Raw genomic sequence first — 20973 nt, forward strand, 5'->3', positions numbered from 1 at the left:
ATTCTACCTTTTGGGGGGAGTGCGTCATAAGCCTTGGGGGGATGGGCACCCCTGACGACCACAAGGGAGAAAATATGCAGTAATTGAGCTTGTAACGTACATGGATTTGTCACGTGTTAGGAAATAACGCAGCTGTAACACAGGTAAAAACGTGGTGTAGTGGTTAGGGTTCTCGACTGGGCATATAGCGATCCCAGGTTCAAGTCTCCTTACGAAGTGTTAATTCTCCTTTTATTACACAAGATCATTGTAACATTATTTGTAATAGCAGTGTAAAGTGGCTACATTGTTCTGCATCTGGAATTTACTAAAAACAATTTACCAAATAAATTTGGTTTGGTTTGGTTTGATTTGGTGTTTTAAGTCCACTTTGAACACACTATGTGGGCCTCCCTGATGGCGCAGTGGTAGCGTCGCCGCCTTGTAATCAAGGGGTCCCGGGTTCGATACCCGGTGGAGGCACAAGTGGTTCGGATCCCACTATAAACTGTAGGTCAAGTCCCGATTAGCCTTACTGTGCATAAAGTGGACTTAAAACACCAACTCAACAACATACTCCCGAACCACTATGTGCCTCCACCGGGTATCGAACCCGGGACTATTAACCAAATAAATGAATTGACACATGTGCAAAGGGATATTTTCACATATAAGATCGTGAAGTATGATACTCTAACGATAATTGTGTACTGCTTCAAAGACATTGACAAATATTCATGAAATATCTAATTATATTTTTGTTGTAATTCAGGACATACTAATTTTACCCCTTTACCCACTTCAATTCAATGCAGGGAGACCTGCGCAAATATCGAATGAAAAGTTTTCATCGTGTGCAATTCTCCATTAAATGTTTGCGCCGATTTGTTTGTTACAAACAAGTATTCTTTGCACATTACAAGTAGGAGGAGAGTTGCATCTACATTTCACATTGGTCAGCTCCTCCTAGCTACTCTCAAGAACGAAAGTTTGTAGGGTAGTGGTGTCGATCTCCGTGACGGAGTGGTTAGCAGTGCGCGCTACAAGGCCAGGGTTCCGGGTTCGAGTCCCGTGTACTGCATGGGTATTTGTAATTGTCTGTCCTGAAAAGTCCTGACATAGAAATGTGAATGAAATGATATGAGTGAATGAAGTGTGATGGATGGGAGAAGCTTCCGCATACAGGCTTTCTTAAAAAAAAAATTAAAAAGTGGTTACCGTTAAGGATTGTGAACTTGATGGTCGTAGGTTCAAACCACTCAGGTGGAAGAAAATTTTCGTAAGTTTTAGACATATCCCATTGTGTTCATTGTCCACGCAGTGTGAAACGGAATGATTCTGTTCGGAATTAACGATGGGGGAGGAGAAATGTTAAGTAACAAAACATCCATTTCAACGAACTGAAAAGTGGAGAAAAATTGGATAATTCTTATAAATATGAAAATTACATTCATGTTTTTAGTGGTATAATCCCAGATAAAATCAAAGATGTTACGTGGAAGATTTTATCTTGGTCTGTACTCAGCCAAAAGGCATTTTTCACCGATCTAATTCATTCTCCAATACATTTTAAAATATTATTGAATGTTTCATATTGATAATTTGATCAATGAATCAATTCTTGACGCCGAGACGATATTTTCTGCAAATGCCTCTTCTCTCCTCTCGTCTCCTTTCTCTTATGTCTTTCTCCTTTCCCCTTCTTCTCCTCTGCTTATATGTCATATCGCCTTCCCTCCTGTTCTCGTCTCTTGTCTCCATCCCATTCTTCTCCACTCCTATTATCTCCTCTCCTGTCTTAGATTTCCGACTCCACTGCACTCTTCTCCTCTTTTTTTCGTTCATCTCATTTTCTCTCCTTTACTCTACTCTCAACTCCCTACTTCTCGTTTTCTCCTCTCCTCTCATCTCATCTCGTTTCCCTCCTCTCTTCTCCTCTTTGCTCCATTTTCCTCATCTCTCCTCACATCTCTTCCTTTTCTCCTCATTACTTCTCCTATCGACATCTGTCCTATATTTTCTTCCCTCCTTTACTTTTCCTCTTCCCCTTTCACTCTCTGTTTTCTCCATTTGTTGTCCCTTTTCCTTAGTGTAGACTCATCAGCGATGAAATACTAAAAAATCGATTTTCTTTCTTTCAGAAAGTATATCTTATTTGCGACAGATGTAATACTGATATTTTTTTTAGAGTTTTATACGTACAATAATACTTGGTTTTATTGCTTTCGCGTATTTTATAAATATCTATTACGCATATTGCAACCCTGAAATTTAGCCTAACTCTACACGCAACCCACCAGCGCCTTGCGTAATTTGGGTTGCCTAGTTTAAAATGTCGTTGTCCTAAAACTTTTGAGAGACACTGTACTTTCTTTGAAGCAGCTCCCAAAATGACTGACATTGATTTTCCGTTGGTAAACGCGTTTCAGAGTAACTCGGTTGATATCCGTGACATATGATTGATTGATTTAGTTTATTTTACTTCGCGTTTTGTGCATCCTGGCTAATTTGCGAAGATGGGGATGAGTGATGATATGATGATATTGATGAATGGACATTGACAAACAACCAAGCCCGAGCGGGATTCGAACCTGGGATCCTTGGCGTCGCAGCGCGATGTGCTAACCACTCGGCCACAGGCTCCGGCCATATGAATTTCATGGTTTTTTTTCGCATTTTTTCGAATATCGTTTTACATTTATCACATTAAAAATAGTTTATAAATATATATTGCCTAACATATATCACCCACATGTTAAAAAAAATTATCTTGTTTATTACATAATAACAATGATATTATTTTATTGTCATATTACTGATTACCTAATGGGAGTGACAATTTATCACGGATTGAGTTTGGTTTGAGTTGGTGTTTTAAGTCCACTTTATGCACAGTAAGGCTAATCGGGACTGGACCTACAGTTTAAAGTGGGATCCGAGCCACTATGTGCCTCCACCGGGTATCGAACCCGAATTGATCACGGAAATCACATTTTCTTATAATTTTATTTGGAATTTACTTTTGATGTTAACTAATTTGCACAACTTAGTAACAAATTCAATAATTTATTTCGTGTTGACGAGAGAGATGTACATTCTACTTCGTAGTTTGATCCGCCCGACCCTGTGGCCGAGTGGTTAGCACATCGCGCTGCGACGCCAAGGGTCCCGGGTTCGAATCCCGGTCGGGCTTGGTTGTTTGTGAATGTCCATTCATCAATTTCATCATTTCATCACTCATCCCCATCTTCGCAAATTAGCCAAGAGGCACAAAACGCGAAGTAAAATAAACTAAATCAATCAATCAATCGTAGTTTGATCCCGCCCAATATATTGAGGGAAAAGAACGCGTAAAAATAGGCTCATATTCACAAGGAGTTTGATCCGTGTTGCCAGTGGCGTGCCCAAGGGAGGTTGGTGGGGGTTATAACCCCCCTTTGACTCAGTATTCCTAAAAAAAAGAACGTCAAAGGTAGGAAAAGATGGCAAAATGAGGGACGACTACCAGAAAAGTGTACTTAACCCCTCCCTTTCGAAAATACTGGGCACGCAACTGCGTGGTGCTATCATTTTCGCTTTTCAATACCTCCTCAACAACATTATCATCTGTGCCCTAAGGTATTCTCTTTTTGTCATCACTCGGTTCAGCAAGTAATGCTCGGAACTGCCGTTGTTCATTCGTAAGAAAAATCAGGTTTCAAAGTTCATATAGCCAGAAATAATGTCAGTAATAAGCGAATTAAGTCAAATAAAATAATTACCGAAGAATCAAAACATGAAACAGTGATACAACACGAATTCAGTGCACACAGCAATAAAATTTGAGTGCAAAAAATGGTTACGTGGTTGGTATACTTGTGAGCGGGAGCTCACAAAACACGCACTTTCATCAAAATGACATGTCTAGCCACAACATACAACTGGCGTCATCTGGTCATAGACATTCCAAAATACAGCTACACAAGACCAGAAAAGGGCCTCCCCCATGGCGCAGTGGTAGCGTCATTGCCTTGTAATCAAGGGGTCCCGGGTTCGATACCCGGTGGAGGCACAAGTGGTTCGGATCCCACTTTAAACTGTAGGTCCAGTCCCAATTAGCCTTACTGTGCATAAAGTGGACTTAAAACAGCAACTCAAACCAAACAAGACCAGAAAGTGGTATTATTATCTGGGCCTGAAAAACTTACAATTATATCACAGGGTGAGCGGCGCGCTCACACGTATACCAACGGAAGGTTAAATACGAACAAGAGAACAAATATGCAAGGAACGAACTTTTGATTTTTTTGTTTTAAGTCCACTTTATGTATAGTCCACGGGTTTACTTCGTTAACGTCCAAGAACTGAAGAAAGCCGCCGCCACGAACGCGGGTGGGGTTAAACAGCGGGCGAGTTGTTTTCGTCCAATCACACTCAACCTTCAGCCAATGGGCGCAGCTGTCATTCTGCTCGTCTACTCCACGTGGAGTCTCAGTCACATGAATGCGGATACGCTGTTGCTGTAGTGTCAATTTGTTGTTTGCAACTTCAATATGGAGACCTTTCTCCTCTCGCAGCTGGAGAGTTGATTTGGCAACAGTGTGCGTTGAATGTAATTGTTGTAGCTGGTGAGCGCGCTCCGCCGACTCCAAAGCCAGCCGGTCGTTAACGAAGTTAGCGCGTCGACTATACTAATTTGTTTCATATTATTTAATTATTGTTATTTTTCATTGCTTTACTGCCACTTTTGGCTAATCGCGAAGATGAAGATGAGTGATGATATGATGAAATACGTGAAGGGACACTCACAAAGAACACCCGTGTCCACACCGAAATTCAAACCCGGGACCACTGACGTCGTAATGGACTGTGCTCTATGCTCTATCCCGGGAATCTCTGGAGCAAGGTCGCGAAGAAGTGTAGGAAGGAGGTGGGCGGAGCGAAGCAGTGCACGCTGATACAAACAGGTGGGAGCTGCAGTCGCTTTCCTTTTCCCTCTCACGTGTTGATTGGACAAGCCCACTCGAGTCGCAACTTGCGCAGAGACTTACTTTCGTTCCCTTGCTCCAGAGATTCCCGGGACAGAGTATATGCGATGCAACGAACGAAAACTTCGAAACTTCGGGACCGAAGAGGTACGTAGAATATCCAAACTTTTTCCCCGTACATGCCTGGCAACCCTGCACTGCAGGTTGTGCGCGACGTGAAGCAAGACAGCATGATGTTGTTAGGCTCATTTTTGCCCAGCCTACTTTGTATCGATCTCAGATGCCGAAAACCTGGCCGGAACGGTCTATCTGCAAATTGCCAGGGGTGTCCACAACAAATGCAACTGCCACCTGTTACAGGTGGAGTTCAAAATCAAGATCTTGGGGCGAGAGAGAAAGAGAGAGAGAGCGCTCGGACCCCGAGACTTCACTTGTTGACGTTCGTCTCCTAGCAACCGTACATCCCAGCTTCCGAAAGCGCCAGATAAGCTCGGCGAACGCAAATTATGGCACAAAAAAGCTGGTGAAACAATCGCTATGGATTCCGTCAACCGACACGACATCGTTCCATTCTCCCGGCAGGGTGGGTGAGAGGAAACGTCCTTCCTTTTCAAAGCAATTCGCGCGTCTGCTCGCATTTGACGCTCTTGACGTTTGCTTTGAAACGTAGTAAAGCGCGCCGATGATATCCACTGCGTATAGAAGGCGACGAGGAGAATGTTTATCGAAATAGCAAAACAGCATTCGTTGCCAAAACAAAAGTTTTTATTGTTGCTCTAGTTGGTTTTTAATTTTGCTTTTCTAACTCTTTTTTACGTTAATCGCGGAGATGAGGATGATGAGAATTATTATGTCATGAAAGGGCGTGCCAAAAGGGCAGGGGGATTCAAACCAAACACACGTGAAATATCTAGTGTTTGGAAATAACAGTTACTCTTTTTTAAGGAAATTATAACTAGCTACTTTTATAAGCAATAGCTGTAACTGCAACAGAGTTTCTTGTTTCCAATAGAAGTAACGTATCCAGTTACTTAAATTGTTTACTTGAAAATTCGTAACGTGGGAAAGAGCTAAGTTTGGGAAATAGATTTACAACGATGTGTCTTCTCTGTATGCTAAGGTGAAAGAGTTTTCGTGGAATGGCCTAAGGCAAGGAAACTAGGCTACGTTGCAAAACATCCATGCTTTATTGCAATTCGTCACTTCTACGTGTACTTGAACACTTCAGTGTATTGTCTTATCTTATTTTATGTTGTAATTACTAATATATTAATATATGAAGACTTATATACCAGACTTATACCAGAGATATGAATAAAAGAAATATGCCTTCATATATTTATTTTATTACAAATAATGATTCGGTTTTATATTGTACGTGAACCACACGAGGCAAGATTTCATACTAGATTTTCCACTTCGACTTGGACTAGTTGTGTGATACTCTCTTGCTATTTTTCTTACAAATGCCAAAATGAGAAGTTTATGAAGAGAAAGACAAGTATGGCTGGAATTTTGCTCGGAAGAAGAAATGGTAATCAAGGTGTCCTTATCATGCTGTGGTATGTATGAGATTTACAGCATTCACACATATATATATTTTTTTAAATATGATGATTTGATTCTTTTTACTTAGCGTCGCTTTTGTGCAACTTTTGGCTAATGGCGACGATGAGGATGAGTGATGATATGAAATTAATGAAGGGACATTCACAAAGAACGCCCATGACGAGGCCAGAATTCGAACCCGGGATCCCTGACAAAAAACATTGTTGTTCAACTAAGCATGCCAAAATCTAATACACAGGTAACAATAAAATATTTTCCTTCTCGGCTAATCACATCAATATTATACAAATCTCATTGTCCCGGGTTCGAATCCCGGCCTGGGCATGGATGTTTGATGTCCATTCATCAATTTTATCATATCATCACTCATCCCCATCTTCGCAAATTAGCCAAGAGTGCAACTATGAGCGAAGTAAAATAAAGCAAATCATTGCTAAGGATAAATTCCTAAATATTAAAAAACACGAATGAATCTCATTTGTGGTACCTTTTTTATCGAGTTCAACCAACACTAAAAACAAATATAGACCAAACGATTTTCCTCGACAACTGATAGATTATCTTCACGTGACCAAACGTTCGCTCTGATTGGTTGTTACCGCAGCATCGAGCAGAGAAACAAGTTGCAGTGAGAACACGATCTAGTCTTCAAAACCATTCTGGCAGCCAGTCCAGCGCCAACAAGGGCATTCCAGTAGGAAATCCAAAGCCGTGTGTTTCGGCCTTTAATGGTGAAGTCGGAATTGACTTTTCTGGACCCAAAGCTTTTTTCGTTATTTGCCTACGATTTCTCTATGCCAGAATCCATTTAGAGAAGTACTGTAAAGGGCATAATACATTTACGGGGAAAGTGTCTGGGGTGATGATTGTTAAAAAGTCCGCAAATATAATTTACACTGCGAAGAAAATGAACACAAACTTAGCTTTTGAAATGGAGCCACTATGTTGAGACTTTTGAAAAGGAAGAAGACGGAATATGTGTCAGTTTGAAGGAAGAGACACTCCGAGCTCCATCCCAGTTGCAAAAAATTGCAAATAAAGTACTTTCTCATCTCACTCAAAGTAATCGATGAAATGTTACGGTCCGAATTTGGAACACTTGACGGGCCCGACTTGGGGAAAGGGGGTTCCTGTTAAAATCAGATCATCTCTTTTATTAACTGTCGGAAGCAGTTCAACAGCCACATACTGTTATGTGTTAAATGACCTAAAAGCAAAAAATGCCGAAAAATGCCAAATAAAAACAATGCTTTTTGGTTCTAACTGAATGAAAACGGACTGGTATCAAGTTTAGCATTGTTTTCACGGCTCAGAAAAGAAAGACGATTTTTCATCAACTTCCGTGCCCTAGTCATCATTATTATTATACGCGGGACATTCTCTGATTATATTTCTAGATACATACCTGGTAGGGACAATGGATTTGGTAACAATAAACATCCGTTCAGCTGCGGGAAATCGTTCATTTGTTCAGAAGGAATTTCCTAATGGAGCTACCTAGATTTTCACACCTTTCTCTATCACAGGACAATCACAAATTTTCAGAAAGCCATGAACTTGATTCCCTGTGAAGAAAACAAAATGTGTTCATCAATAAAATACCCTGTATTTTATGAACTTATACAGGGTGTCCAAAAAGTCACATAACAGATTTTGAACGCACGTAACTTTTGTACAAAAAGCGTACCTTGAACTTGGTATTAACTACCTAGGTATGTCTATGTAGCTGAAGTAGGTTAGTCTTGTGTATGATAAATTTCAAATATTTTATTTCATCTGGGCACTGATTGATTAACATACCCAAATGTCTGGCACACCAGCTACTGTCCTCTCACACGACTAATGTTGCCAGTACATCTCGCTACTTCGAAAGAAAAACAACTAATTTTTATGAATATGTCATAATTAACACCTTAAATCGTCATATAATTCACAAAATGCATAAAAATTATCGATACCCACAGAGACCATCGATACAAATCGAAAATTATTGCAAGCTACTCCATACGTGTCTTTTATTCATGCTTGTTTTTACTTCGTACAAAAACTTTTTTACAATTTAGTAAATTTTCACCCATACTGAACGTTCATGTAGAGAATAATTTTCTTGTTTTATGTTTAAAAACCATCCACATAGACAAAGTTAATCCCCAGTGCAACATTAATGTCTCTATCGTTATTTGTACAAAAGTTACGTGCGTTCAAAATCTCCGTTGCGTGACTTTTTGAACACCCTGCACTTTAATGTTAACTAGAAATCCGAATATTGTAAAGGCCAAATCACACGGAACTTGATATCCAGTTACTTGGCGCTGAACTGGCTACCTGACCTGATGTGATGGCTGCCTGCCTGGCTGGTTGCTTGACTGGTTTGGAGAAATAGGACATGTTCTAATTGCTACTGGCTTTCCTCGACTGCATTCTGTGGAACAGCCAATCAGAGCAAAGTTTGGCCATGTGAAGATAATCTGTGAGTTTGCAAAGGAGAGTTCTTTGCCTGTGGTTTCCGAGTTTTGGCTGTTTTGGTTAGTTTCTCGATAAAAAGAAGTAAAGAGATGGCGTGCAGTGCATTCGTGTTCAGTTCATTAATATTTAGGTATTTATGCAAAGCGATGAGATGTGTACGTGACAAATATGATTAGCCGAAAATGAAAATCATTATTATTACAAGTGTATTAAATCGTATAAATCGTGTTAAACGTATGCAAAGACAAAAATGGGAAGCTTATTACAGATCAAGCCAAATGTTTGGAAAGATGGTCAGAATATTTTCAGGAGCTCTATGAATCTAAATTTAATATAACAGATAATGCAGATGAAGACCAAACCCAAGCTACAGAATGTGAGGTACAAAGACCATCGTTTGAAGAAGTAAAGTGTGCAATATTAAAATTAAATAATAATAAAGCACCTGGAGAAGATTTGCTCCCTGCGGAGATATTTAAAAAGGGTGGAGAAACACTTTGGAAGAAAGTTCATGAGCTAGTTTGCATGATATGGGATCAAGAGAAAATACCATGTAGTTGGAAATATGGAGTTATCTTCCCCATCCATAAAAAGGGTGATAAAAGGAATTGTGGCAACTACAGGGGGATAACACTATTAAATATTGGATACAAAATATTCTCCAATATCCTATATATGAAAGCATCTAAGCAGGCAGAAGAAATCCTAGGGGAATATCAATGTGGATTCCGTCCAAATAGATCTACCATAGATCACATCTTCACCATATCTCAAATTATGGAAAAATTCTATGAGCAAAATATAGATCTACACTTTTTATTTATAGACTATCAACGAGCATTTGATAGTTTATACAGAGCTGGGATCATGAAAGTATTCAAGAAAGTAGGATTTCCAGATAAATTAATAAGATTGATAAAGGTAACCTTGGAAAATACAACAGCGGGAGTCATGGTGCAGGGAGAAGTCTCACCAACCATTAACATAGAAACAGGAGTGAGGCAAGGGGATGCTCTGTCCACCCTAATTTTCATTATTGTACTACATGATATTATCAGTCCACTGCAAAAAAGGGGGAGTATATTCTACAAAACAACACAGATTCTTGCTTATGCTGACGATATTGTGATAATATCAAGGACACTTGCAGATCTTAAAAGCACTTTTTTAAAGATGGATAGTAAATCCAGAGAAATAGGACTATTAATTAATGAAACTAAAACAAGATATATGAGAATGTCTAGATCGCCAGCCAGACGAAACTCTCTGGCTTTGAATGTAGGTACATATCACTTTGAGGGAGTACCCACTTTTACTTACCTTGGAGCTCTTCTACATAACAACATAGAAGAAGAAGAAATTGTTAACCAAAGGATACAGGCTGGAAATAGACAGTATTATGCACATATAGAATTATTTAAGTCAAAAAACCTCTCTAGGAACACAAAATTAAGACTGTATAGGACACTTATTAGACCAGTTATAGCATATGGTGCAGAATCTTGGAAACTTACATCTAAAGCAGAAAGCAAGGTAATGTGTTTTGAAAGGAAGATATTACGTAAGATCTTTGGCCCCGTTAGGAATGAAGATGGATCCTATAGAATTAGGAATAATATGGAATTAGAAGGATTGATTCAATATGAACATGTGGTGAGATATATAAAATCTCAACGCTTAAGATGGGCAGGACATCTGATGAGAATGGAAGAGGATAGGCTACCACGCCTGGTATTCAATCAAAAATTGTGGGGAACAAGGCCAAAAGGAAGACCGAGGGGAAGATGGATCGATGCAGTTGAGGAAGATTTGAGAAGGATGAATATACGCAATTGGAAAAATGTAGCTCAAGATAGAACGAGGTGGAGGAAGATTGTTTGGGATGCCAGAGCCCACCAAGGGCTGTAGAGCAAAAGAAGAAGAAGAAGAAGTATTAAATCAAATGTTTGATTTTTTAAAAAAAATTGTGAATGAATCCTGCGAATCTCATGTATGAATATGCATACCCGAGTTAATTAAAAAGCTTGTTCAGTACGCATTGATTACTATATTTTTTCAAGCCAATCTCTGGTCCATACCTACTTTTCTTTTTAATTTTCGATAAAAGCACAAAGCAGTAATTCTCCTACAACAAATTGCTCGTAAATCTTTACTGCGCAATGTCTTATGGGAACAAAAGTATACCGACAAGTGCTGTAACAAGTATCGTGTGAGGCGAAAACTAGCAAATGGGTAGCCAGTCCAGCGCCAACTAGGGAATTTCTACTGGAAATTCAGTTCCGTATGATTCAGGCTTTAGAAAGGTAAAAGTACAAATTTGCACGAAGTTAAGGGTCCCAGGTTCGAATCCCGGCCTGGGCATGAGTGTCCTTGTGTGTCTCTTCATCAATTTCATCATATCATTTCTCATCCTCATCTTCGCGTATTAGATATAGTAAGTAACGTAAGCGCGAAGTAAAATAAAGGAAATTAAATCAAGTACAAAATGGCGGCATTGTTGATCTTGCAATACACAGTAACCAGTCAACTCGATGGGGTCACATGTCTCTGTGAATTGCAGAAGTTTCGCCATCTCTTTGAATTTGATTGCTGTTAGCAATCATGCACTCAACGCAAATCATTGTTGCTGCGTCAAGAATTGAACACTCTTTGTCCACGCGAAGTTTGTAATGCATGTGTGAACTTTGCCAGTCATGTGGAAACCTTTCTTACCTACAATAGTGGCACAGTCAGCAATAATATGGGTCAAGGACGCTGTTGAAATGCTTAATGCTTCAATGATAATGGTAATGATGGGATAGGCTGTCAGAACACTAGACATTACTCTACGATTGTCGTTATTTCTGATTGAGCTGTGGTTCGGCGCTAAAGCTAGGTGATTTGGTGATGTTATTTAAGACACGCTGGAATATCTAGAGGATTGCAATGAGAAGAGCGAAATAGGGAAGGTACAGTGTGATAAATATTTTCTTACTTGAACGGAATACGGATTAATCAAACGAAATTTTGCAATGTTTAATGCTGTTACAGAGATAGGATCCCAATTCTCAACAGTCTGAAGGTGTTAGGTGTTAGGTTAACGAGACTTTGAATGACTCTTGTAATTTGTGCGTATTTTTAAATGAAAAATTCTAGTTAGATTCACTGTAATTTTAAGCCATGGTTTCTTTGAACCCGACTGTGATAGTTCTTGACTGATGTGCCTCTCATTGTACACGTTCGCAAACCAAGTCAATGAACTTTTTATTGTCCACCATTGTCACCCAAATAACGCAAAAGGTCAAGTACTTCTGGCGAATTCGGCCGATGAACAAAATGATTTGGTTCGAATCAGTGGTCCGTGAAACACGACCGTGTAGCTGCATTGCAACTCCTCACATTTATTTGCATGGTGTTCGTTCTACCGTTTTCTGACGTGTTGGTTAAGGCAGAACGGGATTGGTCCCAGACACCGGCGGCTCCAGGTAGGGTACGATGGTACGGCCCTTCCCTCTGTTGTTTCACGGACGACATGAAGGCAGAACGTAGCCGGATTTATTTACTTAATGCATCCTTTGGGGTAAACTTGTTCTTGTTCTTGCGCATATTTGTTGCTATGCAACTTCCACGTTGCAAAGTTCCGACTGAAACACTTTAAAGATATGTAAGAGGAAAAAATGTCAAAAGATCGTCCCTTTTGTTTGCTGCTTCAATCAACTGTCAACAATCGTGCGGAACCTGTCCTCTAACATCAACAATCCCTTTTGGGATCCATTCTCACTTTTACGAATTAAATTGTCAGTGTTTCTTTTTCCGTTCACTGCTTCAGAACGCGGCAGGCGTCTGTTCGGAAAGGCTACTGGACGTTTTTGAACATTTTGATAATCTGCAACAATAAGCGACACGATAAGCATTTTTTTTATAAAAAAGTTCGTAGTATTGCTTCCCTACAGTTGTAGGGGGTGCTCGTTCGGCGGCGCAGATCGTATGCGCAGTTGTCCGTGGATGCATGACGTCATCATCGAAACACTCGGCACGGAAAAGGCTGGTTCCTTATGCAAATATTGAGATATTTGACAACGAATATCTTCTAAAATATAGTAGCAGGGGAAGAGATACAACTTTTACTGTTAAGATTCATCCTTTCTAATCAATTTATCACAAAGTTGATTCAAATGTGTAAAATGGTTTTCAAGAAATCGTGTTACGAAGGAACCCCTGCTTTGCTCTCTCCAGGCTTCCAATGTAAGGGAGTTTTAACTTAAGCGCGTTGGATTTCTTTTTGCTGTGTGTTTTGAAATAAGATTATTTTGTTCTTGTCAACTGAAATCATGCCTAAATGCTATGGAAAGCTGTGAAAACTATTATCAGAAAACTAACGGAATAAATCTAAAATATCACAGCTTGACTGATATAAAAAATGCGGTATTGCCCATTTTTGTGAAAAAGGCATTGTGCGAGATCTAAAAGCAGAACTTTTTAATATTATATATAAATGTAAGGGTGTAATAAACGTGACTGCTTTCCAGGCACGTATCCAAGGGGGGCTTAGGGGGCTCGAGCCCCCCAAAATAATTTTCGGTTTATACTAGATAAAATGAGATTTTTTGTTTCTTGTGGTGTCAAATAAAATAATGTGACGTTAATTTTAGGAGATAAATAATTATCGAGGCAAGACGGAGAATATTCCATAACCCTGTTATTGGTAACAGTTCGTATCCAAGGTGGGAATCAGGGGGCTCAAACACCCCTTTAGAAAATTTTCAGTTTACGCCAGATTAAATTAGGTTTTTGGCTTCTTGAATAATATGTATGGTGATAATTTGAGAGATATTATCTAGGCAAGACGGAGAATGTTCTATAAGCCTGTTATTGTTAATAGTGCGTATCCAAGGTAAAGATCAGGTGGCTCGAGGCCCCCCCGCTCCCCAAGGAAATTTTTCAGTTTACACGAGCTAAAATTAGGTTTTTGTCTTCTTCAATAATATGACGATAATTTAAGAAGATAAATAATTATCGAAGCAAGACGGAGAATGTTCTATAACCCTGTTATTGTTTATAGCGCGTATCCAAGGTGGAGATCGTAACTCGTGCCCCCCCCCCCCCCCCCCCACCAGGAAATTTTTTCAGTTTACACTAGATAAAATTAGGTTGTTGTCTTCTTGAATAATGTGACGATGATTTTAGGAGTAAAATACTTATCAAGGCTAGACGGAGAATGTTCTATAACCCTGCTGTTGATAATATTGCACGTAAACTTTTCCCACGCTTTCGGTGTTGTCGTAGCGAACTTGAACTCTATGTAGATACTTGTCAGCATTTGCAAGCTGCACAACAAAGTTAGCTCCACATGTAGGGCGATTCGGATTTATTGTAATTTTTTAATCTCTGGAAACGCGAGAGGGAACGTTCAGAGAAGGAGTCGAACTACTGGCAATATTTACGAATCGTTGTATCTGCGGAACGCTCTAGAATATAATGAGGATATTAATACGCGGCTTCAATTTCCCGGTTGATCTGTACAACAGAATAGGTGGAGACTTCAGAGGTAAGTATGACAATTCATACAGTCGATTAGTGATCAGTCAGTGTCCATTGGTTGCTTTATAAGTTCTAGTGATTCGAAAATGAAATGGACTAAATACCGTAAAGTAACGAAGTCTACTACTAGTTCCAGTTCGGTCCCAAAGCTAAAGACATTGACGACATCGGAACTTCGAGTAGTGCTACGAGTAGTTTGGGTCGAAAGACGAAGAGATCGAAGGTATCTATCTGTCTCTAAAGTGAATATTTCGGCAGTATCGGGTTGGGCATTGGTGCGATTTATTAAAAAAGAAATAAGCTGCACAGATCAACTGAAAATCAAAGTTTTGAGTGATGATTTGGTTGTGCCAGGACCAAATTTTGTGTATGCAGTCCGAGAATTTCATAGCATAAAAAAATACTTTTGTTTAAGGCTACTGGGTTCGACACATACTCAAAAGACAATTTTGAACACTTGCGAGTGCTTAGGCTTGAATATGAACAATTTGGTGGGTTTCGGCTTTTATAAGAGCTGCAAACATGGGAGGACAAGACACATTAGTGGTGTTCAGGCTCGAATGAGAGAGAAATATTCGTGAACTGTCTGCGTCCAGTTCCCAGCACACAGTTTGAATCTCGCGTTGTCGAGTGGATTGTGCATTCCGTGCATGTAAAAATACTTCTGGTACATAGATCTTTTGATGCCTGATGAGAAGAAATGGACAAACACGCAATGTTAATGCATGATAACAGAGGAGTTGAGTGGTAGAAAATGTCCCGATTTCACGTTCTGATTAAAATGACAACCTTAAACAGTGGCGACGATTTAGGAGATAGTTGCTCCCTATTATTTTGCCTCCACGCTATCACACTATGGCCTCTTAATGCTTGTCTCCTTGTCCACCCCCCCCCCCCCCCCACATTTTTGAACCCAATTGCCACCACTGGCCTTAAACATACAATTGTGATACCCCTTTAAAAATGGTGTTCAGCCTCACCCCCCCCCCCCGAAAGGAATTCCTGGATATGTGCTACTTCCTGTAAAATATCACTGCACTCTCCACGTTTCTCTTCTGTCTTTTCTTTGGGGCCGTCAATAGCTTCAACACGTTGTTTTTATTTATATATATATATATATATATATATATATATATATATATATATATATATATTTGTCACATATTTGTTTTAGTTAGTATTCTGCTCGTTCCGCCATCTCAACGTAGCGGCTAGGGCTCAAAGGGCAGTGCAGTTACACCGGAAGAATGCTCGGAACTGGCAGGCTTCAGAAGTTAACTCATCCAAATTAAATGTGCTCTCTCTAAATTTAAACCATAGTTCACAAATAATTTGATTAAAAGTTTTTAAAGTATCTGTTTTATTTAATAGTGTATTAATTGGTGCATTCTTCTCCAGCATAGCTATAGGCAGTGACCACATTACGGGGGGTGGGGCAGGAACGCCCCCTATTCTCGACAATTCGACAATTTCTCTCTCTCTCTCTCTCTCTCTCTCTTATCTGCCCCCAGTAAAACGACAAAAATAAATAAATGAATGAATGCTCTTTTAGCCAAAATATGCATTTTTGTGTCGTATGTAACGGAATAATAAACATGATTGCCCCGGGAAAATATGATTTACCCATCCATCTTTACTTTTGCGCCCTCACTAGCTACAACATATTTTGATTTCTATTGTTCCCACATATTTATTTTAATTTTAGTATTGCGAATCATATTCCACTGTGTTACCTCACGTAGCCACCCCCCCCCCCCCCCACACACACACACGTACGATATCAGTTGTAAGTTTTAGACTAAGCTTGCCAAATGTCCACTTATATCTTTGTATTCATGAGCCATTTGAAAAAAATTATTTCGCCCCTTCTTCTGGACTATTTCATAGCAATGTTTTCCCACTGGAAGCCCCTTTGCAGATCGAGATCCGGGGCTATAGCTTTCCCAAGCCACCGTCCCCTCCAAATACTCTCTTGGCCTCATGAAAGAAAAATATATGTATTTATACGAAATATTAATTTGACTTGGAAGTTTCTTTTTTCGAACAGGAATAAGTTTTAAATTTTAATAGCTTATAAATTTACACTAGCAATTTTTAGTAAAGGTTTTGCGTAACCCTAAAAGTACATTTAGAGACTGCAAGGTCAACTCCCGATATTTCAGATAGGTATATTAATAATTTTCATCACAACGTCTAGTAATAATGTAATAATTATTTGTTACTTCAATAACCTCCTCGCAAATGTTTCTCGTATATTAAAACATAGATGCCATTTTCTGTTTATTTCCTTGTAATGCTGACCTCCGTGGCGAAGTGGTTAGCAAAACGCTTTACGATGCCAAAGGCCCCCAGGTTCGAATCCCCGCCCGGGCATGGGTCTACTTTCCTTTCTTCAATTCCATCATATCATCACGCATCCTCATCTTTGCCATTAGGTGACAGATAAGCGAAGTAAAATAAACTAAAACTATTAATCAATTATTATTTTAAACTCTTTAATTATTCTTTAGCATGCAACGTTTTTGTTAAAATTATATTACAATTTGTAAAATGACGAAATTCTAAAGGAGAACACGCAACTTTGTAGCGCATCGGTCAGAAAGTTTCAGGAATATGGATTTCCAAAATACATTTTTTCACATGTACTTTTCCCCCTTTTAAAAGTAGCGCGTTTTCAATTATGTTACTAATCATTAAAAGGATGCCTCAATACCATCTTGGAGGATGACAATTAATATTTTCCACTTCCTAAAAATAATAATATACTTTCGCTCTCTGAATCTCCCATATAAATGTCAGGGGCCGTCTGCTTCAGCCGAGCTCACTGCTTCTCCGGTGACGTCACGCGTTCGTGCAAGATCGGCAATCTTCGGATGGCTGTACCTAATCTCTATTTACCTTGACTCAGTTGTGGTCTGGTAGTGAGTGAATCCTATGCATTAGAGGAGTACGGTCTTAACAGGTTTTCCATTTTCGCATCCAATGAAAGTGAGTACAGCAAAGAAAAAACTGTCAGGAGCAGAAAATAGGAAAAGGCAGAGAGAACGGGAAAAGGCTACCTTTCGTCAGTCTACTCTCATGAATAATTTTCTGAAACGTTTGAAATCAGGTGAGTTATTGAAATCAATGAAAAACGGCCTACTTCTAGCGAATCATTTTTGTACACTTTTCCCGAACAGTATCATAGTGAAACGATTCGAGTTTCGAAACTAGATATATTGACACTTGAATTTTGGATAACATTAGTTATGTCAGGTTTAGTGTTGTTATTGTCTTTGCTTCTCTCCTGGCTTTTTCTTTTGAAATCACAATAAAATATTGCTGCAAGAATTGGACATTTCTTGGTGTAACTACGTATAGTATTAAGTACGGCTAACAACAACAAAACGAAATGTGAGTTAACCAACCTTTCGTCCGTGAAGTTAAGTTATTGAGAGACAATGAGAACACGTAACATTTCGTCCCTGAGAAAAAAAAAAGTTTACCAAATCATACGTTTTGGACGAGTATTTGAGTGAAGTAGTTTAACCCATTTCTCATACTTCCGGTCGTCTTAATGATTCTAAAAGCAAGAAACAAATTATCTTTTATCGTCCCCCGAAGAAAATCAAATATTAGGATTAGACACGTAATTATACTATTCGGAACTCTTATGTTCCTGATTTCTTCTTTGTGGCTTCTAGTCCTCTTTAAGTTGGTATGTATAGTTAGGACCAAAAATCTTAATTTTCAGGGTTAACACGGTAGCTAATGGGGAAGATGTTTGCGACGTAGACTATTCTCTTCTGGAAGGTGAAATTGCCTTGTTGAGAAACGATACGCAGTTTTCTGAAGCAAGGACCATTCCCTTAATGGTGGAGTTTTCGGATCTGCAGCGACAGCTGTTCTTTACCCAACAGAGTAAAGTCAATCATTAGATCATTTTTGTGCATACCAATTTCGACAGCCAGCGTAGAGAGAAGTTTCTCGAAGTTGACTGCAGGGGCGGCGCCAGAAATTTTTCACCGGGTGGGCAGTTATAAACGTAAGGCCATATATATGTATGACATATACGTATGTTTTAATTAATTCATTCATTGTTTTCTGCCTAATTGGCAGGTTTTTCACTGCAATCTCCAGCTTTCCCTATTCTCTGCCTTACGCTTCGTAATAGCATACGACCCAGTTAATTTAATATCATCCATAAGCTGATATCTCTTTCTTCCACGCACTTTTCCTCCTTCAACCATTCCCTCCAAGGCATCCCTTAGCAGGTAGTTCCTTCTTAGACAATGTCCTAACCAGCTTCTTTTCCTCTTCTTGATGGTCTCCAGTATATATTTTTTTTCACCAACTCTTTTCAGTATGGCTTCGTTTCTTAAATTGCCCGTCCATTTTACATGTATATACTATATGTATATGTATCTCCTCTCTTACACTCCCAATTTCCCTAAACTTCTTTTTCCTTTACTTTTCATCTTTTCTTTTTTACTCTTTAATGCCTTCTCATATCTTTCTCAGCTTGTTACCTCCTTCCCCCTTTCACTTGTTCCATTTTTCAAATGTTTCCCTTAACTTGCACAAACACATCTTGTTCCACTTCTTTGTCTCCGATGGACACAATTATTTCAAGGAACCATACGTTCTAATCACATTCTTTCATTCATGTCAATGTAGTGAAATAAATATGAATCGGTTGCATCACATTTTGTCCTTCAAGTGCAATGGTAGACAATGGTGAAGAATAAAATTACTTTCTCGTAATTTAAATGCATGTTCCTGATCATTTTATTTTCATCATATGAGTTTTTGACTGAAACTTGGGGGTTAATGATCACTTTTCGTGGCTTGCAAGGTTATTGCAACTGACAAATCTATCTGAATGAACGTTTGCAGTAACGGCCATCGGGTGCCAAAACTTGGGGACAAGGACAGTTTACTTTTTTGGTTGAAAAGTCTTAGCATTAAGAGGCCATATTGTGGGTGCACCAAGTGGCAAAATGTTGCGAGGGGAACTTTCCCCCTTGCTCCTCCTAATCGAAGCCACTGAATATTTGGATTAAAATTAATGTCTTATTGTAAATGTATATACACACACACACACACGTCTTCATTCTGCATATAGTATCCCAAGTCTTATGAAAGACTATTTTGACAAAACATCACCCAAAAGTAATGATCAAGTAACATTGAAAAATCTGTTAAGGATTGAAGAGATTATTTGCTAAGTTGTTATTCGTTTTCTGAAGTTAGTCTTCGTTACTCATGCGGGAGAAGTAACACATATATGGTTAGATGAACACATGTACTGAGGTAACAAGAAAAATATAGTTTATATTTTGTAGAATTTGATTTTGGACATAAGGAATTTATCGAAATTGATCACCATAGCTGGTAATTCATCTCTTTTTCACAGATGACTTGCGTTGTAAGGCGCGACCTTTTAGAAAGCTTTAACTTTAATCTTGCAGGTGAACGAATCTCTGGCACCTGGAAGCACAGTAAAAATAGTAATTTGTGGTGGGTTGTATTTTCAATGTCTGCGTGTATTTGTTTTCACCCTTCGTCACTTTCACCTAATCAACATTGCACCTCATCGTCGCCATTAGCCAAATTACTTCACATAGAACAAATCAGTAGAATCAGCAACAACTTACTCTTCCAAAAGTGGAGTTTCATTAGTTCATACCCTTCGAAAGTTGAGGTGGTAGTTTCAGTTTCACATTGTTTCATTCTTGCATCAAGGCAGCTAACTCCGTGAACAATAACGTTGTTTTCCGAAAGTCTCAAACATATCTCTCTGGCAATACACCCTTTTAAATGAACGCATATTCTATGGTGAGTTAGGTGGTAGAGCAGTCCAAGGCTGAATCTCGCTCTGTAGCAAATAAAAAGACTTTTCAATTCAATTCAATTCAATAATATAACACGTTCCCTGCGAGTTATTTCTATATATTTTATCTCCAATGGCATAACGTTGGCAGCTTATAATGAAGAGGTTCTGGCTTCTACTGCCCCCTCCCCTGGTGGAAGCACAATGCACACTGGTTCGGACTCCAATTTAAACTGTAGGTTTAGTCCCGATTAGCCTATCTGAGCATAAAAGTGGATTTAAAAACAAACAAACAAAATTTTCTAATGGATACTTCATGACACCTTTTTCTTTACTTCATCTGCATCTACAGATTCTGTTGACCTTTTCGCGGAACCTCTGATGCTTCGAAAGTTTAAACAATTCTTATCGTGATTAGTTCTCTGACGCCCTCAAAACAAATTTTTCCTATCAACCCTTTTCTTCTTTTGATTCTATATAAGTTAATCACAAGAAAGATCGCATGAGTAACGTAACGGATAGGCAAAATTTATGCGTGGAACTAGGATTTCTAAATAGAATTAGCCACCCATTATCAATTCAATAATTCTGTTGCTTTTTCCAAACCCACGTAACTGTTACATCCTTGGTATTGTAGTCATTATTGTCATTACTTCTTTA

The sequence above is a fragment of the Lepisma saccharinum genome, chromosome 19, assembly GCF_977018435.1.
Source record: "Lepisma saccharinum chromosome 19, izLepSacc3.1, whole genome shotgun sequence".
Classification (NCBI taxonomy): domain Eukaryota; kingdom Metazoa; phylum Arthropoda; class Insecta; order Zygentoma; family Lepismatidae; genus Lepisma; species Lepisma saccharinum.